Consider the following 26,223-nt stretch of genomic DNA (forward strand, 5'->3'; position numbering starts at 1 on the left):
TTGGGAGGAGGAGAGGGTTGTCTGTGTACATGAGGCAGTTGTAACATTGCCTCAAGATTCCCATATTCACCAGCTGGACCGGAGAGGAGATTGACAACTGACCTTTGGACATGCTAGAATAGTATTGGGAATTCCTTTATAATTGAAAAAAAGGGCCAATGGGGAACAGGGTACTCAAGGGGAGTTTGTGAGGGTGTAGTGCTTTTAATTTTTTATTGCTGACTTATATAATTGCTTTAGTGAGCAAGTGCCAGGTAACTTAAATGCAATGTGTTACAGGTAACTTAAATGCAAAAACGACAAACAGTAACTTTCTTTCAAGTGAAACAAGGAAATAAGTACAGTAAGCTATGCAGATATCACTAGGGATCCACAGAAGCGCTGAAAATCTGCATTTTAGGTGGAATTAGCATTTCAGGGAAATAAGCAAACAAGCAAGCATACAAACAAAGCTAGATTCAGCAGGCCTGGATATAGTCTATGCTACAGCAAACAAGGTGTACCAATTTCAGTAAGAAACGGTTCAAATATGCAGGCACTATAAGCCTTTAACCAGAAATTCCCAGCTCAGAAGGGCAGAGTCCAGCCTCTCCTCCCACAAGAGTGCAGACCACGAACCTTCTTAATGTAAAATAACTGGCCTGAATCCCAAGTGCTTAAACCAGAACTAATACACTTTTAGAATAACAGACACTGAGCCCTCAATCAGCAGTTCCCAACTTAGAAGGATGTAAGCTACCTGTCCTGCCACCACAGTGCTGGCCACAAACCTTCCTAATGTAAAACAACTGGTCTGAAGCCCAAGTGCTTAATCCAAAAGATTTAGAATGATAGCTACACTTTAATCAAGTTACTACCAAGCAGTAATAAATGTAATTGAATACTTTAAAGAATGCCTGGATTAGTGCTCAAGTTATACAAACAAAGCTAGATTCAGCAGGCCTGGATCTAGTCTATGCTACAGCAAACAAGGTGAACCAATTTCAGTAAGAAGCAGTTCAAATATGCAGGCACTATAAGCCTTTAACCAGAAATTCCCAGCTCAGAAGGGCAGAGTCCAGCCTCTCCTCCCACAAGAATGCAGACCACGAACCTTCTTAATGTAAAATAACTGGCCTGAAGCCCAAGTGCTTAAACCAGAATTAATACACTTTTAGAATAACATACACTGAGCCCTCAATCAGCAGTTCCCAACTTAGAAGGATGTAAGCTACCTGTTCTGCCACTACAGTGCAGACCACAAGTGCTTAAACTAAAAGGCTTAGAATGAGTTACACCAAGCAGTAATAAATACAATTGAGTACTTTTAAGATGACGCAAAAGCAAAATAAAGTAGGAAGACACACAAATACAGTAAAAGCAGATAAAATTGAATATAATCTAAAGATGTTCAATTTAGTTTCATTTTTTTCTACCAGGTTATTCAAGTAAATGGATGTACAATTCCCTACAGAAAAAAAGTTATTAAACAATGGCTTGGTAAGAGCTAAAGTATTAATGATTTAAATGCATACTGCAGCATAAATAAGAGCAGTCTCCCACTGCTTGGAGGTGTATTAACAGGAGATATTATGCATGCTTAATGTATAAAGCAAATTAAGTATTTCAACAAATTTGATAATGTATAATATTCCTTAATAACCATCTGGAAACAATCCGAGTTGCAGCAGACATCAGCACAGCACTTTTTAGTACAAGTTTTAGCTAGACCAATTACTATTATTCCAGTAAACAGGATTATATTAAATCTTTAGGCATGAGGTAGTAAAGTTGCTAATTCTTTACTGTACAACTCTTGCTAAAATGATCTTTAACATGGTATAAACAGCAGACCTACGTCATACAGTTAAGGACTGTAGTAAAAAGAGTTTAACTCAAAGTACAGGTAATCCAGCCACAACATACACATTTCAAACAAACTTTCAGACAAGAAGTCATGGTTTAACACAGACACCTTAATCCTCAATAAAATGTCATACAGCTTTAAAAATGCAACTTTTCACAACACATTTCATGTACAACGCTTGTTAAATTATTGTAGGAAAAAATCTAAGCACACACTGGGCTCCCTCCATTACTCCCAAGGGTTTAATAAAAGGATGCAGATCACTAAATCCATAGCACATTTAACATAAATGGTATCTTTACTGCACAAAGTGCAGCAGAAAGTACAGTTGTGTACACTTACCATAAATATAGATGTTCAAGTGTATTCACTGTTGCAGTCATCACATTTGGGTTATCTGCTTGCAGTAGCCCTCAGTCGGCCTGATTAACAAAGTCTTGGGTCCAGCATCGGTTGCTGTCCCTTCTTCTGTGACGTCAGGTCATCAGGGGTATAAAGCATGCAGCCGACGCCATTACATCAGTTTTTCTTGTCCCAGATGTCAGGTGCCCCCAAATAGAAAGCAATTAAATCTATAAATATACAAAGTTATACCTCCAACAAAAAAGCAAATACACCAAAAAGCTTTTGAGCATAGTAAAGGAGAGTAGAGGTATAGCCAAAAGAAGTAAGGGGGCTGGAGGGAGGGTAACCAGGATTGCAACAGTGAATACACTCGAACATCTACATTTATGATAAGTGTACACAACTGTACTATGTTCTTCGTGTTTCACTGTTGCAGTCATCACACTTGGATAGATTCCCAAAGCTAAGGATGGGAGGTGGAATTTAGATAGCATTAGGACCAGCTATAAGGCCCTGCAAGACTGCAGTGGCAAAGCCAGCTCTGGATTTAGAAAAAACTGGCAGATGGTAATGCTTGGTGAAAGTATGTACAGAACTCCAGGTAGCAGCTTCTGGGATGTTCCTGGTAGGGATGCCTCTGAGAAAGGCTGTAGAGGTAGATGCAGCCCTGGTTGAGTGGGGTCTGATCCCCTGTGGGATAGGTTTTCCATGGTGCTTGTAGCAGAAATGAATGCAATCACCTGTCCATTTGGAAATTATTTGCTTTGAAATAGCCTTCCCCTCTGCCCCTGCAACAAATGCCACAAGCAGTTGTTCAGATTTCCTTTGAGGTTTAGCCCTAAGTAGAATCTAAGTCGTCTGTGCACATCTAAGGAGTGCAGTATCCATTCCCCTTTGTTCTGTGGATTAGGAAAGAGGGCTGGCAAATGAATGGACTGATTAAGGGCCACACTGGATACCACCTTGGGCATGAAGGAGGGATTGGTCCTGAGGGACACCCTGTCCACATGAAAGATGATGAAAGGCTCCACTGCCATAGGTTCATAGGTAGGTACTAGGCTATCGGCCCTAGGGCCCATAGAAGCCTAGCCAAAAAAATGTAGCCTGGCTTTCGCCACCCACTAAATTATTTTCCTGTGCCCCTGTCAAGCAGAGCCACAGAAGTGATCCCCAGGGTGAATTTCCCATTTCCCATCCAATCATCAAGATTTTTCTTGAAGAGTGCTAATGAGGAGCTCTGTTTGACATAGATAGGTAGTCTGTTCCAGAGTATGGGAAGTCTCTGGGACAGATACCCTTCTTACTGAAGTGATTGCTAAAAGGAAAGCTGTTTCCCAAGAAAGGAATTTTAAGTCTGCAGTAGCAGCTGGCTCGAAAGGAGGAAGAGTGAGTTTCTCCAATACAAAGTTAAGATCCCAGGCTGGAGTTGGAGTTCTCCTGGGAGGTCGTAAATTTTTGGACCCTCTGAGGAAAGTACAGTTGTGTACCTACCACAAATGTAGCTGTTCGTGTGTATTCACTGTTGCAGTCATTACTCTTGGGTTATCTTGCTGGCAGGCTACCCGCAGTCGGTCTGATCCAGCGTCGGTTGCTGTCGCCTCTTCCCTGACATCAGTGCGCCAGGAGTATAAAAGATGCACCAGATGCCATTTTCTTCAGTTTTTCTTGCCCCAGATGTCAGGTGCCCCCCAAAAGGTAGGCTAAATATAGTATGCCAGTAAACATACATGCAAGTAAAGAAACATTTCCTTCATCTACAAGCAAATACACCACATAGGTTGTATAGAATAGAGAAGTACAGATGAACCCCAGCAAAAGAAAGGGGGATGGAGGGAGGGTAACCTGGACTGCAACAGTGAATACACTCGAACATCCACATTTATGGTAGGTACACAACTGTACTATGTTCATCGTGTTTCACTGTTGCAGTCATTACTCTTGGGTTGAATCTCAAAGCTGAGTATGGGTGGCTGAGCTAAATAGGGTTAGGAGAGACTATGAGGCCCTGCAGTGGCAAAGCCTGCTCTGGATTTAGAGTAAAGAGGTAAGTGGTAGTGCCTTGTAAAAGTGTGCACTGAACTCCAAGTTGCAGCCTCTAAGATGTCTTTGGTTGGTACTCCTCTGAGGAAGGCTGCTGAAGTGGCTACTGCTCTGGTAGAATGAGGCCTAATGCCCTTGGGTACTGATTTGCCATGCTGAGAATAGCAGAAACGGATGCAATGACCTATCCATTTAGAAATAGTCTGTTTTGAGATCGCCTTTCCTTGTGATCCTGCAGCATATGATACTAAAAGTTGCTCAGTCTTTCTGACAGCTTTAGTTCTGTCCAAGTAAAAATGTAGCTGCCTGTGTATGTCCAAAGAGTGCAGAATTTTCTCATCCTTGTTCTGTGGGTTTGGATAAAAGGTAGGCAAGTGAATGGTTTGGTTGAGGGCCACAGTGGACACTACCTTAGGCATAAATGTTGGGTTTGTCCTCAGAGAAACCCTGTCTGAATGAAAAATGAAAAAGGTTCCACAGCCATGAGTGCTTGTAACTCCGAGACTTGTCTTGCAGAGGTTATTGCCAGTAGCAGAGCTGTTTTCCAGAATAAGAATTTTATATCAGCTGTTGAGGCTGGCTCAAAGGGAGGCAGCGTGAGTTTTTCCAAGACATAATTGAGGTCCCATGCAGGTACTGGTGCTCTCCTTGGAGGTCTTATATTTTTGGCCCATCTGAGGTACTGCCTTATTAAAGGATGAGAAAAGATAGGAGGTTCCGTATTGTAATGGGCTGAAATGGCAGAGGCATGAATCTTAATTGAAGAAAAGGAAAGGCCTTTGTCCAGCATCTCAGTTAGCTATTGTAAAATCTGAGGAATATTTGGTACGTGTGTGTCAATGCCTTGTTCCTGGTTCCAAGCACAAAATCTCTTCCATTTTTCTGCATAAGATTTTCTGGTACTGGGCCTCCTGGCCTCCAAGATAACATCCATAACCGCTTTTGAAAGAGAAGTGTTCTGAATGGCTACATTATCCGCCATGCTGCCAGATTTAAGGTCCTGAGTTGACTGTGCAGAATCTGATTGTTTTGTTCGGTCAGCAAGTGGGAAGTTTAAGGCAATATCCATGCTGGGCCTTGAGACAAGCTCTTTAGGATTGGGTACCAGTGCTGGCGTGGCCAGTCTGGTGCAATCAGTATCATTTTTGGCTTCTCTTGTCTGACCTTTAGGAGTACCTTGGGAAGGAGAGGCAGTGGAGGAAAGGGGTATACTGTTAGGTTTTTCCAGCTGAAGGATAGGGCATCCACTCTCCATGCTTGTTTGTGATAAATCCTTGTGCAAAATCTCTGTAATTGGCAGTTGTGAGGGGAGGCGAATAGATCTATGTCTGGGCATCCCCATTTCCTTGTTATCATGCTGAAGACTTGTGGATCCAGTTTCCACTCGTGTGGATCCAGTTTCCACTCGTGGGGATCCATGAGGTTTCTGCTTAGTTCATCTGCCAGAGTATTTGTTTTTCCTGGCAGGAATTGTGCTTACAGGTGAACTTGGTAAATTAATGCCGTGTCCCACAAGGTCATTGCTTGCCTGCAGAGCGGGGAGGAATGTGTGCCTCCCTGCATGTTTATGTACCACATGACCGTAGTATTGTCCGTCTTTATCAGTAGCTGTCCTGGATGAAGTAGGTCCTTGAAAGCTGTCAGGGCATTCTGAACAGCTAGCATCTCTTTTTGATTGATATGAAGTTTTCCCTGAATACATTTTTCTGCTATATGTGCACCCCAGGCATAGTCTGATGCATCCATTGTCAGTGTCTGTCTGGCTGTGGGTAAAGTGAATGGCAGACCCTTGTTGTGGTGACAGGCCTGTGCCCACCATCGAAACTCCTATTGCAGGCAGGGAATAAGGGTAATTACTGTCTCCAGGCTATGCAATGCTGAGTCCAAACACTTTTTAGATACCATTGTAGTTTCCTCATATGCTGTCTGGCATATGGAATTAGTAGAATGCAGGATGCCATGAAGCCCAAAGCCTGGAGGATTTTCCTTGCAGATAAGTGGGTCTTTGTTGCCAACTTTCTGAAGTAAGAAGTCAGTTACCTTTGTTTGTCTGGCATGAGATAAGCCATCTGGGCAGTTGTATTTAAGCTTGCACCCAGGAATATTATCTCTTGAGAGGGTACTACTTTTGATTTCTTTTCGTTTACTGTGTACCCTAGGCAAATTAGTAATCTTTTTACAAACGCCAGATGCTGTAGAAGAATGTCTTTGTTCTCTGCTTGAATTAGGCAGTCGTCCAAGTAGGGATATATTTGAATTCCTCTTTGTCTGCAAAACACAATTACTGGTGCCAGGCATTTTGTGAAGACCCTGGGTGCAGTAGATAAGCCAAAGGGCAGTGCAGAGAACTGGTAGTGCATTGAGCCAGCTATGAATCTGAGGTATCTTCTGCAAGATTGTCTGATTGGGACATGCAGGTATGCCTTTTTTAGGTCCAAAGTTACGAGCCAAGCCTTCTTGCCCAGTATGGGCAGTAGCTGCTGTAGAGTCAACATCTTGAATTTTGGCACCTCCAGAAATGTATTTAGTATAGACAGATCCAGTATTGGTCTCCATGCTTTGTCCTTTCTGGGCACCAAGAAAAGTCTCGAGTAAAATCCTTGCCCCTGCTCTTATTGTGGTACTTGTTGAATGGCCCCCATGTCCATGAGGGATGTAATTTGTTTTTGTGCCTCTGCCCATTGATTGCGTGGTAGGTCTGGCATACCTTTTGCCCTTGGCAGGGTGTGAAAATGGAACCTGTAGTCCTGGGACACTATATTCAAGACCCATTTGTCTTGGGTAATCTTTTGCCAATTTTGTGAAACAAGTGCTAGTTTTCCCCGTAAGGGGGCTGCTAAAAGAAAAGTGCTTGGATCTGGCAGAGGAAAGTCATTGGGACTGTTTCCTGTAAGGTTGTGATTTGTCTTCTCCACTTTTAGAGGTAGGAGCACCCCATTGCTTAGGCCTGTATGAGCCTTGGGGCTGAGATCTGCCTCTGGGATGTCTATATCTGCCTCTTTGTGGCCTGACACTGGAAAGGACCAATTTTGGAAGGCCAGTTCCTGCTAAATCTGGGTGGCTGTACCTGTAAAAAAAATACTTAACTGTCTGCATGGATTTCGCTTTATCCTCCATTTTCTTCAAGACCTCTTCTGCTTTAGTACCAAACAAGGTATCATGTTGTAATGGGGCATCTAATAATTTTGCTTTACCATGATCAGGTAGATTCTGTTCCTTTAACCAAGCATGCCTTCTAATAACAGAACCTGTAACTGTGGCCCTGCAAGAGGCCTCCAGTGAATCATAACCACATTGCAAAGTATGCTTTCCCACTTGTTCAGTTGCATGCAATAAATCCTGCAATTCCTTGTTCTCTGAACATTCAGAATTTGTCAACATTTTCTGTTTAAGCAGTGACATTAAGTATTGCTGATATTTTATGCATATGAAACTGACAATTTAAAGCCCTTGCAGTCAAGGTAGCAGAAGTGTATACTTCCCCCCCCCATCTGTCCAGTGCCCTAGAATTCCTATCAGAGGGGACAGGGTTTTTAGCAGTGGAAGCTTTGACCCCTTTGGGACCCTGAGATATAGTTTCTGGGTCAGTAGCGGGGTTCTTATATAGGAATTTATGAGAATCTGGGACCCTGTAGTATCTGTCAGGCTTAGCAGGTGCAGGAGGTAAAGAGTCTGGGGACAGGCCGGACTCTGAAAATACATCATCTACAATGTCTAGAACAGGTGGAATAGCAAGGGGCCTGTGCTGAGGTAATAGCAGAAAGTCTCTCAGTCTTTTCTTAGATTCTGAGTAATCTTGGCTTTCCCAGTGGAAATGCTCCCTCATGGTATGCTGAGTTTCCCCAAAAGAATAATCCTCCGGAGGAGAGGCTGAAGGAATGGATTCTTCAGCATCAGAATCCTCATAAGGAGGAATGGGATAATCCTGTTCAGAAGAGGAATCAGAGGAAATAGAAACCTGATCAGAGGAATCATATTCTATCTCTTGCCTAGGCCTCTTATCAGGAAGAGGATGGGAACCCCTGATCAAAGTAATTAGGTCTTCGGCCATTTTAAGCATCTGTTTTTTAGGCATTGTAGTCTGAGTAGGAGAATGCTATACTTATTTCTTTGTCTTTAGAGCTGCTTTGGTCTTTGAAGCTGAAGATGGTTTAATATATAACTGTGTAGGTCTGAAGACACCCTGAGAAGCCAATGCCTGCTCAGCGGCTCCGGACCCATCTGAGGGAATGATTTCCGAGTGTCCAATACCTTGAGTATCCAGAGGCCCAGTCGGCTCCACGTGGGAGTCGGAAGCAGCCTGTGGCCCTGAGGTAGCGAGCACCAGGGGCTGCGAAAGCACCTCACTGACAGCTGGTGAACCGGCGACTGGCCTAGCGGAGGCCTCGTCGTTGGTTTTGGACCTCGGATGCCTATAATTGTCCTTGTGTTTTTTGTAAACTCTGGTCATTGGCTGTTCTGACGGCATTATGTAATTAAACCTTCGGCCAAAATAATGGAATGCAAAATCTAACCGACGCTTAATAGTGCGTTGGTTAAATCTAGCACAAAACCGACAGCTAGCAACGTTGTGGTCAGGGCCTAGGCAAGGAATACAGTAAGAGTGAAAATCCTTATGAGGTATTTGCTTCCCACAAGAAATACAATTGTTAACTTTTTCTGACATCGGTCTGGAGCAAGAAAAAAGTTTCCCCAACGGGGTACTTAGCTTTAAAGAAGACTTCGGTTCTGAAATTCGGATTTGAAAATCTCAGGAGTCGGCCGACCAGCACTTGTGAACTGTTTTTGCTTCAGGCACCGCGCGGCAAGAAAGACTGAAGAAAATGGTGTCAGCTCCATCTTTTATACCCCTGGCGTACTGACGTCAGGGAAGAGGCGACAGCAACCGACGCCGGACCAGGACTTTGGAATTCAGACCGACTGCGGGTAGCCTGCCAGCAGGATAACTCAAGAGTAATGACTGTAACAGTGAAATACGATGAACATCTGCTTGAGCAGTGGATGAGAGAAGAGAGGAGGTTCTGTGTTATAATAAGCTGAAATGGCTGAGGCGTGAATATTGATGGAAGAGAAAGAAAGGCCCTTGTGAAGCATCTCAGTTAAGTATTGTAAAATCTGAGGTAACTTGGGCACTGCTGTGCTCATCCCTTGAGACTGGTTCCAGGCACAGAATCTTTTCCATTTTTCAGTATAAGATTTTCTAGTACTAGGCCTCCTTGCCTCTAAAATGATATCCATCACTGGTTTACTGAGGGATGGTAAAGGAGAGATTAGGTAATTAGCCAGGCTGCTAGGTTCAGTGTTTGAAGCTGGGGGTGCAGAATCTGGTTCTCCTGCTGAGACAATAGAGTATGAGTCTGAGGCAGGTGTTATGGGGCCAACAGTGACACACTGCACAAGATGGGGTACCAGTGTTGGAGTGGCCAGTCTGGTGCAATCAGAATCATCCTTGGCTTGTCTTGTTTTATCTTTAGTAGTACTTTGGAGAGCAGAGGCAGAGGAGGAACGGCATAAACTGATAGGTTTAAAACCTATCTACTTTCCAAGCTTGTTTGTGGGGAGTCCTTGCGCAAAATTTGTCCAATTAATAGTTCTGGGGGAGGCAAACAGGTCTATATCTGGGTTTTTTGATTTGCTTGTCAACATGTTGAAAATCCTTGGTTCCAGTTTACACTTGTGTGGGTCCATTAGGTTTCTGCTTAGTTCGTCTGCCAGTGTATATAGTTTTCCTGGCAGGAATTGAGCTTGTAGATGCACTTGGTAGCTCAGGGCTGTGTTCCACAATGCCATGGCTAGTCTGCAGACAGGGTAAGAATGTGTACCCCCTGCTTGTTTATGTACCACATAACAATTGTGTTGTCCGTCTTTACCGTTAATTGTCCTGGAAGAATGTGGTCCTTGAAGGCCATCAGAGCATTCTGTACAGCTAACATTTCTTTTTGATTGATATGCAGGTGCATTTGACTTGGGTCCCATTTGCCCTGAATGCACTTCCCTGCAAGGTGAGCCCTCCATGCATAGTCTGATGCATATGTTGTTAGGGTTTGGGCAACAGGGGATAGAGTGAATGGTAGTCCCTTGTTTTGGTGGCAGGCCTCTGCCCACCAAAGACACTCTAGGTGTAGGCAAGGTATGATAGAAATCATTGCTTCTAGATCCTGAGAATGTTGACACCATAGGCTTTTTAGATACCATTGTAGCTTCCTCATATGCAGTCTTGCATATGGAATTAGAAGAATGCAGGAGGCCATGAACCCCAAGGCTTGTAGTATTTGCCTTGCAGATAGCAGGGTTTTTGTGGCCACTTGTTTGAAGTAGGTTGTCAAATGAATTTGTTTCTCTGGCATGAGGAAAGCCATCCAGGAAGTTGTATTCAAGCTTGCTCCCAGGAATATAATTTGTTGACAGAGTACCAGGTGTAATTTCTTTTTGTTTATGGTGTACCCCAGACAAGTTAGCACCCTTTGTACAAAGGCCAGATGATTCAAAAGTATGTCCTAGCTTTCTGCCTGAATCAGACAATCATCCAGGTATTGTTATATTTGAATATTTATTTGCCTGCAAAATGCAATGACTGGAGCAAGGCACTTTGTGAATACCCTGGGCACAGTAGATAAGCCAAAGGGCAGTGCAGAGAACTGATAGTGCGTGTAGCCTGCTTTGAAGCGTAGGTATCTTCTGCAAGATTCCCTGATTGGGATGTGCAGGCATGCTTCCTTTAAATCTAGTGTTGCCAACCAGGTGTCTTTGCCTAACATAGGGAGCAACTGGTGAAGAGTCAGCATCCTGAATTTTGGAATCACCAAAAAGGTGTTTAGAGTAGACAGGTCCAGGATAGGACGCCATGAATTGTCTTTTCTGGGTACCAGGAAAAGTCTTGAGTAGAAACCTTGTCCCTTTTCCTCTTCTGTAGCAACTGAATAGCCCCCATGCTTAAGAGAGAAAGTACTTGCGTTTGGGCCTCTGCCCACTGATTTGGGGGTAGATCTGGCCACCCGCTTGGTGTTGGTAACATGTGGAAGTGAAATCTGTATCCCTGGGACACTATATTTAAAACCCACTTGTCCTGGGAGATGAGTTCCCAGTTCTTTGCATGAAGAGCAATCTTTCCCCCCCAAAGCGGCAGTCAGTTGAGAAGTGCTTGGAAGTTTTAAAAAGAAGTCATTGACACAGTTTACCACAGGGGGAAGTTTTATTACTCCCAGATTTGGAAGTGGAGGCCCCCACTGCTTATTCCTGTGCATACCCTGGGACTGAAGCCTGGGAGCTCTGCTGGATCTGGGTTTGGACTGAGAAGGTCTAGAAGAGGCAGGAAAGGTCCAATTCTTGGAAGGCCAATGCCTACTAAACCTTGGAGGTTGTACTTGTAAAAAAATCTTTAAACAGTTTGCATAGATTTAGCTTTTTCCTCCATCTTTTTAAGAACTTCTTCTGCCTTGTTGTCAAACAGGCAGTCCTGGATTAAGGGAGCATCCAGTAATTTCGCTTTAATATGATCTGAGAAGGATTGCTCCTAAGTCAAGCATGCCTTCTAAGTACAGACCCAGTTACAGCAGCCCTGCAAGATGCCTCTAGTGAATCCAAACCACATGAAAGTATGTTTTCCAACTTGTTTAGCTGAATGCAGTAAATCCTGTAAATCCTTATTTTCAGCACAATCAGGAATCAACATCATTTTCTGTTTAAGCAATCCAATAATATGCTGCTGATACTTTGACATATGAAACTGGCAGTTTAAGGCCCTAATGGCCAAAGTTGCAGAAGTGTATACATTCTTACCCCATCTATCCAGCGCCCTGGAGTCTCTATCAGAGGGGGTAGGATTTTTTTTCAGTAGTAGCTTTAATGCCCTTGGGTCCCTGTGAAATGGTCTCAGGATCTGCAGTCAGATTTTTAAAAGGAACCTGTGAGAGTCAGGGACCCTGTAATATCTATCAGGTTTTCTGGGAGAGGGAGGTAAAGAGTCAGGGGCCAAGCTAGATTCTGAAAAGGCATCATCAACAATGTCTAGTACAGGATGTATGGCTAAAGGCCTGTGCTGGGGAAGGAGTAAGAAATCCCTAAGCCTCTTTTTAGAATCAGAGAAATCCTGACTTTCCCAACAAAAATGCTCCCTGAGAGTATGCAAGGTTTCACAGAAATCCTCTGGGCAGAGGAATAGAGTCCTCAGCATCAGAATCCTCATAGGTAGATAAGGGTAAATCCTGGTCATCAGAGGAAAGAGAAAATTCAGAATCCTGGTCAGAAGTATCATAAGCAAACTCAGTCTTAGGTCTCTTAGAGGGGGAAGGCTGGCTTCCCCTGATTAATGTAATAAGGTCTTCAGCCATTCTTATCATTTGTTTTTTAGGCATAGAGGCCTGACCATGCGGTCTGCACATCAGTTTACTAGGCATGGTTCGAGTTTTAGGCCTTGAAGAAGAAGATGGCATCGGTTTAATATGCAAGTCAGTAGGCCAGACTACACCCTCAAAAGCCGGTGCCTGCACAGCGGCTCCGGACCCATCCAAGGTAGAGACATCTGCAGGTTCCACAGTTGAAGCATCTCGTGGCATACCAGACTCCAAATGGGTCTCAGTAGAGGCCTGCAAATCTGAAGTAGCGGGTATCAGAGGCTGCGAAAGCCCCTCACTGAGTACTGGCGAACTGGCGACTGGCTTAGGAAAAGCATCGTCTGCAGCTTTGGACCTAGGCAGCCTGTCGCTGTCATTATCTTTGCGTTTTTTCAGAATGTCGGTAGTCGGATGGCTTACCAAAGACATATCAGGATAATTGAACTGAGCACCAAAATATTTAGAAGCGAAAATATACTGACAACGGATAGTTCGTGGTTTAAATAAGGCACAAAACTGGCAGCGAGGGGTGTCGTAGTAAGGGTCTAGGCAAGGAATACAGTACGAATGAAAACCATTATGAGGTATTTGCTTTCCACAAGTAATGCAATTATTTACTTTTACTGACATCAGTCTAGAGCAAGAAAAAGTTTTCCCAATGGGGTACTTAGCTTTTTGTTGAAGACTTCGGTTCTGAAACTCAAAAACGAAAATTTCAGGAGTCGGCCGACCAGCACTTGCGAACTACTTCTGCTTCGGGCACCGCATGGCAAGAAAGACTGATGTAATGGTGTCAGCTGCATGTTTTATACTCCTGACATCATGGAAGAAGGGATAGCAATCGACGCAAGACACAAGACTTTGTTAATCAGGCCGACTGAGGGCTACTGCAAGCAGATAATCCAAATGTGATGACTGCAACAGTGAAACACGAACATCAGGTCTGTCTCCTCAATACATTTCTCAAGTTCCCAAGCAAGTGATGTTTTTTCACAGCTGGACAGCTCCTTTGAAAATCAAAAATTGAAGGATGATATGCCCCAAGGGAGGATTGAGTTATTTCTTTTTTCTTCTGATGTTTTTAATAATTTAGTAGTTCACTGGGCATAAAAGTAGTTTTCTCTAGCTGTTATCTCTAATACCAAGCGTTTACATCCTCTTGTAATTTCTGAGACATAAGCAAGACATCCTTTCTAATGGACATACCCGTCACTGCAACTCTACACAAAACTATCAACCAAAATCACAGGAGCACTCCAATGTAGACCCTTATTTATTTGCATATTTTCTAGGTGGTGTAAGACGACTTCCTTTTTAGAATGCGGAATGTTCTTGCCTATAATTTTAGAATCTGGCAATTTCTGTAAACTGTGTTAAATGTGCCCAGACACTGCACTCTGACAATATACATCACTGGCAGTAAGCAAATTTTAGCTCTAGTGGTATTATGTTAGAAGTCTATACGTTCTTTCCAAACTTACCAAGCAACATTATTACTTTTTCCAAGGGTAGTTTGCCATCTGTTGAAGCTGTGGGCAGAAGTTAAATTAGAAGGGTGAGTTTCTAAATTAAATTACAAACAGCCTTTTTTACAATGTCTATATAATAAACCCGCAGACCTGTAAGATGGAACCTGTGTATCTGGATGAAAACTGCTCCATTTCATTAAATCCAGAAAAAAATGCAAACAAAGGTGTAATCCTGCTGCTAGACTCTTGCAATTTAAGCATGTTAAGAAAATGTCTTTTAAAAAAAGAAGAATGTTCTGCAGTACACTTATTACACAAGTTGCCTATATTTTAATGGAAATCACATAGTTGAAAATTACCTTCAGCATCTGACAATATATTGTGTTGAATAAAAAACATATTCCCCATTGTCAGAAGATAAAAAATGTTTCCACTTTTCAATTCTTTAAACATCAAAGCTACTGATGAGAGTTTATATTGGCAAGCATAAACGGTATTGAAGATTTTTTCCTTGGTTAATAGCCTTTGTTGATAGGAAGGTATACAATAAAAAGGACAAATATTTGAAGGTAGTCTTCCTTAGTGTTGTTCAAAAGGGCTCATTCTCTAGGAAGCCATAATCATCCATATGCCATTCACCTCCAGTATTGCTCTCTGCATACCAAAAGTAGGTAATAATATAGGTTTCTGTCCTATTACATACTTTTATGGCACTGATTTGAGTGGAGGATCATGTGACACTTTAGTGGTAGGCACAAAGAATTAAGGAGCAGTTAACAAGATGTTTCCTGTGGTCTAGTGCTGGATCATCCCCCACTGTATCACTGTGTGACTGTGAGAAAGTCACTTACCTAGACACCGCTCCCAGGCTACGTCTGAAAAAGGCCCATGGAGATCAGTGCTTTACCCCACTACACAAATACAAATAAAATATGCAAATAAAATACAACTTACAGGTAGTTGCTGATCAATAGAGTCTAAGGTTCTACATTGTACCTCTATTAATATTTTCATAATTCTTTTAAATCATTTTTCTCAGTTAAGTTCTTTTGATTTATTGGGGGAAATGTACAAGTTTTTTTCTTGAACTTCTCCACAACTTTAAGCAATTTTTTGGTTAGTACACATTTAAGGCTTTTTGATGACTTCATTTGGTACTAGATTTAAATTTTACACCATTTTCACAGTCTTCAACATTGTAGTCTGGGCCTAAAACAAAACATGCAGTGTGTACTGTTGTCTTTCAGTGTTAACTGACCATTGTTAGCACACCTGATTACCAAATCTGATACCCTACGTCAGTCTTCTTATGATTTCTTGGATATGTCTTCAGTTGTAACTGAGAAACAGCACAAGTGTAACATTTAATAAAGGATGACTGCAGCGCAAGTCACTCTGCAGATGTCCAGCATGACTAAGCATTCAGTAGGACTATGAAGCAAAAAAGAACTGACGAATATGAAGAACAACTAAAAATACAATAAGTAAAGTAGCCTTGCCCCAAACATGTTGGTACTCTCCCTGACATATGACTTGTGTAAGTTTGTTTTTTTTTTTTTTTTTGTGGAAAAATAGCCATTACCTGGAAAACTTCAGCTGAAAACAGAGGTGTGATGGAGTAAAAATCAAAATCTTATGATTTAATGTTACAGTGACTCACTCTGGACAGGGCAATCTGTTGTATACAAAATAAAATCCTACTAAATACTGAATGTGAAGGATATTCAAATACGGGAAAAGGAAGAAAACAGCAAAGGTATGAAAGACAACAAAATTATTACACAGAATGAACTTCTTTGTTGTTCTAATCATATAATAAACACCACAACATATATCAGTAAAAATGCTTTTTTTTCTTACATTACCTCCGCATATCTGGTACTACTATTCAAGTGTCATGAACAAAGCGCAGAAAAGTACTACGTTATAGAAAGGAAAATATACACTAATAGTAACCAGTGAGGATCCTGATGACATTATTCCAACATACTGTAGATAGGTCATTTATTTACTGCTTCATATCTAGTAAGAGTCACACAAGTGAAATTAAACTATGGTACAGAAGATAAAATAATGCCGAAAAGCAATGCAGGAAATGATATCATACCAGAGAGTGAATAAATAATTACACAAAGCTACACTCCTCACAACCTCAGAGGTTTCATCGCCATCTTTATTACATTCACAATGAAAGCACTGGGATATCTGTGAAGACATGATACATTTTCACTCATTCCAATGCATGCTATTTAAGTTAAGTTAAACTAGTGTATGCATGTAATTGCTCTCTAAATGGCAGTTGTAACAGGCTTGTTAGAAACCAGGTAGTAGTTTCTGAAGTTCAAAAGTGGAGACAATGAATCTTTTTATTTACTTACATATTTACTGATATTTGATTACCAGGAAAGAGTGACTGGGTAGTAGCCCATTTTCAGTGGAGGCCCAGAGAAAAAATCTTCAATACTGCTAATTTAATACAATGAATTCCAAACTATTTTTGAGCATAATATCTCTTGACTTATACATTCTGTTATATTCCACAAAGGCTTCATTCTGTAGGTCTTTATTTCATTTGTTGCAACTTAGTTCCATGTAGCTTAATATATTATTCACTTTAAACAAGACTTTGTTTCAGGAAAGAAGGAAAACAACATCAATGGCTAAATTTGATGAATTCAGTCTTTTAGGTCACGTGAACCTTCTCCTTCAACCAAAAACGTAAACAATTTATCAACTTGGCATACAGCAAACACAAACCAAGTAATCTATAATGTCAGTAGTTCCAAAACTAAAGAATGAAATAGTCTTGAGTTCCAAAAACAAAAAAAGATGACAGTACAGGAACTGCTTAGTTCACACCAGTGGAAGACATACTCCTGTGAAATGTTTGACAGCTGCGTAGTAGATTAACCAGAAAAGTCTTCCTTATTCAAGTTTCTGTTAGATGCCAAACTTAGACTTTAAAAAGCACACCAATGGTCTTCAGAGTCTTGAAGTCTTTCAACCTTCAATAATGCAAAGACAAAAATGATACCAGTTACTGTATTTAAACTATGACTATGCTGTTACATTCAACATATATGACAGCACAGTTCATCAGTAATCCCAAACTACCTGCGTAAGGTTCAAATTACTTCTACAAGTGTTTGATTCCATAACCCTCCAATCCCAAAGCAGATCTGATCTAATTCCATATCTAGTGCATCTGGTTAACCATGGAGTAGCCATGCTTTGCCACATCAATGTGCACTGATGTCCCCAAGAAGCTGCTCCCCTAACACTAAGCGGGGTCATCAGTTTTATGTTAATGGAAAAAAAATTCTGATCCTTCTCTAATAATCCAAGGAATAAAGTACAGGCCTGGCTCCATCCACCAATCATGTAACCCAATGTCCAATGCGACAAGACCAGTAGTTCTTTAACTGGAAGGGCAAAATAAATCATCCTCTGGCTAAAGACAGACATTGTGTTCTGACAAACCCAGAACATCAGATAAGGTGTCTCAAAGTGACAATTTCAGTCCTGACAACAGTAACCACTTACCTATTCTCCAAGTATTTGAAAAGGCAAGATGTGTGGTAAGCTAGGCTTGAGGGAAGGGGGACGTTTGAAAGTGAACTCTATGTAGAATAAGTGTAATAAAGAAAAAAGTGAGAAAGACAGGAAAGAAAAAGAGAAGGATGTAATGCAAGAGTCTGATAAATGTTTTACTCTGCCAAATTACATGAAAATCGTAAGAAAAAGAATTTAAAAATAAATGATGTGTCATAAGCTGCTTCACATCACAACATGGCACCTGATTTGGTCTCATATGCTTTTCTAAGCAGTTTTCAACATATGCCCTCTAATTTACAGCAGATGGCATTAGCAAACAACCTTTTCAATGCACTGGATACATTAATTCTGAAATATTTCTGTTTATAAATGCCCAGTACAGACAGGGAACAGGTATGCTACTCATCCCTCAGATTCAGGAAGACTTAGTGCACTTCGGAAACCTGCACTTGGCAGATTTTTGCAATGTATTCATCCCAAATGCTTCACAGAGTGCTGCACCTCTACAGCTGTACACAGGCACTGGTCACAGCACAGACAGCCATCTCTCTCTAGGGAAGACGCATGCAAATGATGCAGTCCAGCAGCACGGCTAATGATAATTAGCCATGTGCTGTCTCTACCCTGGAAACAATGTTGTCATTGGAATAAAGAAGGTCATCAGTTAATTACTCTTATCTCATTACTGAGGTCATATAGAAGAAATATTTACACAGTCTTTTGACTGCACATACCCATTCACTGCACTGTATGGATGCATACTTGTAACACAACTGCAAGTAGATACTAAGAAGCTGTGTGTGGTGGTGGTGTGTGTGTGCGTGTATGCGTGTGTGTGTGTGTGTGTGTGTGTGTGTGTGTGTGTGTGTGTGTGTGTGTGTGTGTGTGTGTGTGCATGTGTGTGTGTGCGTGTGTGCGCGTGCATTGAGCACTCACGTGCGTGTGTCTATAGCGGCACAAATGCAGCTACTGAGGTGTGTGTGTGTGTGGTGTGGTGTGGTGTGGAGAGTGTGTGTCTGGGTGTGTGCGTGCGCACATTTGCGTGTGTCTGTATGGGCACAAATGCAGCTACTGAGATGTGTGTGTGTGTGTGTGTGTGTGTGTGTGTGTGTGTGTGTGTGTGTGTGTGTGTGTGTGTGTGCGTTGGAAGGTCCCTGAGGGACTATGATGCATGGTATGGTAAGGAGAACACTAGGACCATCAGGTTTTACAGTGAAGTGCTTGATAAGGATTCACGATAATAAGCCATCAATGAGATGTTGCTCAGTGCAGCTTTGTTGTACCTTTGAATAACAGACTGTAGTCCCACGTTATACAGTTACCACTGACAGACTAGTGGTGATGATCTGTCTGAATCCCTATGCATGGTTATAATTTTGAATGGATCAGGTGTGTGTATTAATATATTAAGATGTCCAAGAAGGTACTGAGACAGAAGATAGTTAAATTAAGTTTATGAATGACTGACTAAATGAACGTGCTATCTCTTCTGTGCCATTCACATTTCTAGCAGTACACAATTTTAACTGCAAAAGATAAAACAAGATAAATGCACAAACAATAAACAGGAATACAATTAATGGATGTAACAACAACAAATAAATAAAAATCATACTGAGATTTTAAAGGAATGTCAAGTGTTAAGATCACTCTTGCAAAGTGCATTTAAATACCACATTAAACAGAAGGTTTAGCATTCATAGTGATAAAAATAACCAATAGTGTTACAAAGTTAAATTTTATATATATATATATATATATATATATATATATATATATATATATATACATACACACACATACACACACACACGCACAAATATATACATATGTATGTATGTGTTTAGACATATATATATATATATATATATATATAAACACACACACGTGCACACATACATAACTCACTTAATTTATACTGAATATGTGGGTTCCAGTGGGGAATACAAGACATTGCTTGTACTGTAAGTTTATGTAATTAGTTTCATAATTAGTGACAAACAGATATACACATACATATTCTTATGCTACAAGAATTTTACCATCTTATTAGAGAACCACAGTTTTTACCCCTTTACTTAAAGCCAGCAAGCCCTGTGCATCTGAACAGTTAAAACCTACGACTAGCATAAATCATCTGGCAGAAATATTGGAAAAATTAATCCACAGGCATTATACAAGATCTGAAGATGCAGGTTGACAGCAACCTCTCCTTCGACCACCACATTGCCACTGTGGTCAGAAAGTCCTTCTATGTGGCACATCTCATAAGCAAGGGTTTTGCATCCAGGAAGAAATAGGTCATCATCTCTCTCTACTCTTCCCTCATTAGACCAGTCATCGAGTATAATGCCCCATTTGGCATGTACCTCGCTAGACACATGCAACAGCTGGAGAGGCCACAGAAGTACCTCACAAAGAGGATTCTAGGCATTAAACACGTCCTACATGGACAGACTTAAAAGACTCCAGCTATTCTCTGTCTCATATCTCCTACTTAGAGGCGATCACTGCCTGACTTACAAAGCCATGTCTGACCCAGCTCTGTTAGAAATGCTACATCTAAAGAAATCTCAATCCCTCCACACCACACGCTCCATAGACTTCAACCTCATTACCACAATCAACAGAACATGCTGGAGGGACATGTTCCTCACCCAGAGACTGTCCATGCTCTGGAATAGACTTCCCATACATGTCAAGCAGAGCACCTCGCTGTCCCTCTTCAAGAGAAATCTTGATAAGTTGATGTGTAATAGAAAGTTCACCCCAGGGATCACTCCAGTGGATCTACTTGATAAAGGCACTGGGAACTAACATTGGGCGGCATGCTGCCAGGGCACTTTTATGGGCTAGGCTTGTAAAGGCTCCAGGGCCATTAGCCTAGTACACACCTATGAACCTATGAACAAGCACATTCTCCCTTTCATACAAGGCCAGCACATTACTGATCACTCAAAGTAGTTTCACATCAGGATTCAACAGCATCACAACCATGCTAAAAGCTCTTGATCACCTTTACAATGAAAAGGAAAAGACTTTGTCCCCCAGCTCTGGCACAGATGGATAAAACCCTGACTACATCCTAGATGACCCATGTTTGATTAACAGCACAGGTATCTAAGGGATCAGGCAGAGAAGAATGAGTTGGTATGAATAACACTGGCTTGTTCAATCCCAAGGGCAGCGAGGCTGTGAGGCCTGTGGTGATGTAACAACTAGAGGTAGCTGGATGTGTTGCCTATCATAACAGTCAGGATGACTGGCAGAGACAGTACAGAGCTCTCCTCTGTACCCTCGAGGAAAGGGAAAGCATAAATGGAAACTTGTATGCCCTCTACTCCTAATGAAGTAAACTGCATCTCAGTATGCCACCTCAGGGGGTGATGAATAGGCTGATCTTTGGGACCTGAAGCTTCCTACTTCCAGATCTTCAACAAAGGGAGAGCAAATGGGCAAATTAGGCTTTTCAGGCAGGAATAATGGTCTACAGGGTCCTTGCTTAGCTCTAGGGCACCTGACTCTCACTCCAGACAAAATAAATGGACCAAATGCATGCTGCTAGATCTACATCTATTACAGGAAAAAGACAAAGGCCTTCTCAATAGTGTAGTCCTTGCAAACTTGAACAGCAGCTGGTCACGCAGTCCATACTTCCATCTTGTATCTCTCCCCTCAACTTCACAGGTGAACCCCTCAACTAGTTTGCAAGCATCTTAAAAGACCTGTATATGTACACTACAGCAACTTGGTATCCCCCATATCAACTCTTCTTCTGGAAGTCCTCCTTTCTCAGCTCCATTTTCTTCTCCTTATTCATCAGTAATCTGCTACAGTCCACTCTTCCCATCTTCAATTTGTCTTGTCAGCTGATTACTTTTTCTGACTACTGACAAAATCATGGAATCCAAAACTCACTGCAAACTGACTAACAAGATTTCTGCCTCTTTTATGGCAATTAGTGGGATTTCAGACTGCATAGTACTTAAGGCATAGTGCAGTTCACAGATGCCCAGGGGATTAGCAATTAAAAGACAACAGTTGTACAGGTATATTTTGAGTAATATTCAGCACAGGCAAAGGGGAAGTTAATGAATGGAAATGAGACAATAAACACAGATGTACTGATTCAGAAACAGCACTGATTAGTACTTCTCTGCTGAAAGAAAAATAAACTGAAGCAGCATGCTGGAAATCATTGCTGTGCTTAGTCATACTACTGGAAATTCCAGCAAGGCCTATTCATTTAAATAAACTTAATCCAATGCAGATACCTATGCCACAGAGGCAAGCTTCAAGGCAATGTCTGCTACAGCAACTGTACCATATGAATCACAGATTAACTGATCATCAAATTACTTACTGTTTGTGAATCATGAGTTACTACGGATCATGGGCAACATGTGCCAACCACCTAACATAAGGTAGCTCATGGATTTGTGTTGAAAACCTGACAGGTTTATGACTGTTTCACAAAACAGAGACCACATATCCAAAGAGATACTTAAACAGGAAGCACATCTGAAATTCAGGAATCACACATGAAAGCTTTTTTGCAGGGAGGCAAGCTCCCCTGCATCCACACACATCCTACAACTTATATACAAACACTGAGATCACACTATTACATTGAAATGGAAGTCCCCAAGACAGCACAGTCTAAATCTTTTGTTCAGCATCCCCATGAATCACACAATAATAGTCAACAATAACACAACTGATTATCGGCATAGTGGAGCATGGGAATCCTCCGAGATACATATCTGTCTCAACAAGATGTCTTATTTATGTCACAAGCAAAATCTAAATCATTGGATGCAGTGGTTCTGATGTTATTCATTTTTTGAATTTGCAAAGGGTCCATCACAGCTGGATCTGAGGATGCCTCATACGCCAGGCACAGAGTGCTTCTAAACAACTTGTAGGAGTCACAAGACAGAGATAAGGCTTTAAGATGATCCATACAGGACGATGTGTTTATACTCTGGATTCTCCTGGTAAGAAACCTTGGTGGGCACTCCCATTGTTGCATATGTCTAGTCAGGTACATGCCAAAGGGGACATTATACTCAATGATCGGTCTGACATTGGCAGAATATAGTGGCATTATGACTTCCTTGGGCCTAAAAGCTATGCCCTTACCCATAAACTGGGTGACACAGAATGACTCTTTTATTTCCTTGGCCACATGTTGGTCAAAGGCTAGATTACTGTCTACATATATTCCCAGATTCCTGACTACCTGGTCAACTCTTGGGGTATCATATTGATGGAGTAATTAGCTTGGATGGTAGTTTTCTCAAAAGGCACTATAATGCATTTCTTGGCATTGAGTTTTAGTATGGGACTTTGGCCCAGTCATTTTGTCTGTGTTAAAACCTCTTGTAAGATGTTTGTGTCATGGGGGGAATCTATGATACCTCCCAATTTGCAGTCATCTGCTAACTTGGTTGGCCAAAGGCCCTTGACATTAGCCTTTATCTCTGAGACGTAGATGCCAAATAGGAGTGCTTCCAGTATGGAGCCCTGAGGTATCTCTCTGGTGACCAAGCCCTTAGCTATCACCTGACATCCTGGGTCCTGTCTGTGAGCCTGTTGGCAATCCAGCAAGTTACAAAGGGATTTATGCCCAGTTTGGTGAGTTTGTAAACTACACTCAAGTGAGGTTTTGTAACAAGCACCTTAGACAGGTCTAGGTAGGCAGTATGCACCATTTTCCCCTCATCCATTGCCTTGGTGACCTTCTCAAAGAAGTCCATCAGGTTTAGTAGGCATGACTGACAGAGCCAAACTGAGTTGGGTAGTGTTTGAAGGTTGCCTCTGTTGTCATCAGAAGATCTTATGATTCAACAAAAATACGAAAGTTGTGTTTCTTTATGTAAGCAAACACAGTATTCACCCATTCTGCCATTTCTACCTACTTCTTAATGACATTTACATTTTCAATTCACTTAATTCCCATTCTGTTCTACACATAAGAGCTACTAGCACATTCCTAGGAGCATGCATTACTAGTGAGACATCAACATTTATCTTTATATAACATTCCAAACATGTTCTGCTGTTACTCTGCTCAGTTCTCCAAAGCTTCTCTGAAAAGGGACTGTTTCCTGTACACATCCATTATCTGTTTTACACTTTAACTGTGTTTTTAATTGCATATCCCCCCCAAATCTGTAGACCACAAAGCTTCTCTCTCAGTAAGACAAAGCCTACTTGTTCCCTTACCTGAGAATTCTACATGATTTCTGGGCAGAGGAAACCATGATCTGGCAGCCATAAGAATTATTTTTACTATGGCCACCTGAAGACCATCACCCTCCACTAAAGGGTAATCACCCACCAAATAGATTTGTCCATCCAACCCTGCAGACCACATCAACTGACAGCCTGTCCAATCATACTATTTAACCCCTCCTGCGGCTTCAAAGTCTTCCAAACAGTCACAGATGCCACTCCAACGTCTCAGTCTCCTGATGGGTCCGCAGTTAATACTGCATTAATTTGAAAAGCTGGGCATTTCTGCTAAACCCTAAACCCCACCACAAATACTGACATCAGTGCCACATCACCACAGGGCAGAAATAAACCTTCCCATGACATGTGCATGTTCCCACTCACACTCCCTTTGAGAGCTACCAGAAATGGCTTGGGAAACCAAGCTGTCACCCTGGTAATTGGCCAACAAGACTCCACTTGCTGGGAGAAATGGCCAACTGGAAAGCAATTCTAACTCTTGACATCTGTCTGCACTTGCAGAGGAATGTAAACAAAGTGGCATGTCATCTGACTGCACCTACACAGGAATGTAAACAAAGCAGTATTCCATCTGGCTGCACCTGGCCAAGACAGTACTTTGTTTTACTTTCTTTTGACATACGTAATTTTAAAGAGGTTTTCTGTAAGCACTACTTTTGTGGCTGTCAACTTTGTTCAGACTTTACTTCTCTGTGTCTGTGACTACATATCTTGACTCATCAGTATTTTGACTTTATTTAGATAAGATGGACAGACTGACTCAAGTCTGGCTTTGTACTTATTAGAAGGTACTATAAACCAATATGGGAAGTGTAATACAAGAGAGCTGGTCTGTAGACCCTGAAATACCAATTTGCAGAACATGTGCATATCAGGAAGATTTACAGATCTATTCTCAAATTTAAGCAAAGATATATATATATATATATATATATATATATATATATATATATATATATATATATATATATATATCTTTGCTTAAATTTGAGAATAGATATATAAGTTACCCATGAAGAAATAGGAATTCTTATAACATCACTCAATGAATGTCCCTCTCAAACTAACCAAATTTTTAATAGTTCTAGGCATCAAAGAGAAAATGATATGAAGGATATTTCCACCGAAAGTAATGCACATATTCTATAAGTTGTGCAACAGAAACAGTGAGACTACAATTCAGAGATGGACAAAGCACTGATCATGCACGCTGACCTGTAATGCTTCTTGATAGAATATGAGTGTTCATGCTAAGGTGGACATAAATTCATGGAAACAATAATTAGAAGTTATGTACTCACCATAACGTTCCATCTGAGTAGGTGACTTCATTCGGATGCAACCTGTGGGTATCGGATCCGATCTCGGATCCGAGCCGGCAATTCAAAAGCTTAGGCTCCGAGCTCCTAGCTCCTCCCTCTTACCCATAACCCCTTGCCAAGCCCTGACTGACCTCAGATTGAGTTTGCCTCAAATACTGACCACAGTATACTAAAACAGCATAAATACCTATAAAGGTCAGGGGATGGAGGGGATAGTTACATCGAATGAAGTCACCTACTCAGATGTAACGTTATGGTGAGTACATAACTTCTAAATCTGAAGTAGGCAGACTTCATTGTCTGCAACCTGTGGGACAGAGTCCCTAGCTACCTAAATCTTGGGCCGTCATGGAAGGATGTTCCGAGCACCGCTGAGCCAAAGGATGCTCTTCCTCTAGAAACAACATCCACCTTGTAATGAGAAATAAAAGTATGAGGCGAGGCCCAAGTAGCTGCAGATATCATCCAACGAAACACGGGACTTAAAGAGAAACTGCCCTAGTAGAATGAGCCGTAACCCTCTGAGGAGCAGGTCTGCCTGAAGTGTCATATGCCTGCAATATGCAATTAGCAATCCATTTAGATAGAGTGACTTTAGACACTGCTTTACCCAGAGCAAATTTAGCAAAGGAGACGAACAGCTGATCTGATTTCCTGTGGCCAGCTGTCCTGTTAATAGAAAAGCGTAATTGTCTATGAACATCCAATGAATGCAATTTGTATTCCCTTTGTTTGAATACTTGGGAAAAAGACAGGCAAATTGATTGACTGGTTAATATTGGATTCAGAAGAGACCTTCGGAAGAAAAGATGGATTGGTCCTGAGGCACACCCTATCAGGGAAGAAAGAAAGATAAGGCGGTTTGACACAAAGAGCCTGAAGCTCAGACACCCTTCTGGCTGAAGTGATAGCTACCAGAAAGACAGTCTTCCAGGAAAGGAATTTTAAATCAGCAGAAGCTGCAGGCTCGAAGGGAGGAGCAGTAAGGGCCTGACTGGAGGCCTTAACAAAAAAACTCCCTTGAGAAAGGATTTGCATAATTTCGCTGTCATAAG

The 26,223-nt window shown here is 41.5% G+C and overlaps 1 protein-coding gene across 1 annotated transcript in view; it reads right to left on the reverse strand.

Moving 5' to 3' along the window:
- Positions 1–16,188: 16,188 nt before the first annotated feature.
- LOC122798552 (autophagy-related protein 9A-like) overlaps positions 16,189–26,223 on the reverse strand; it is a 1,381,959-nt gene continuing 1,371,924 nt past the window's right edge. The window contains exon 19 of the mRNA XM_044067604.1: positions 16,189–17,038. The gene's annotated coding sequence lies outside the window, so the exon portion shown is untranslated. The remainder of the gene's footprint in view (positions 17,039–26,223) is intronic.

This window comes from Protopterus annectens, chromosome 3.part1 (genome assembly GCF_019279795.1).
Source record: "Protopterus annectens isolate FY-2018-M chromosome 3.part1, PAN1.0, whole genome shotgun sequence".
In the NCBI taxonomy this organism is placed as follows: Eukaryota; Metazoa; Chordata; order Ceratodontiformes; family Protopteridae; genus Protopterus; species Protopterus annectens.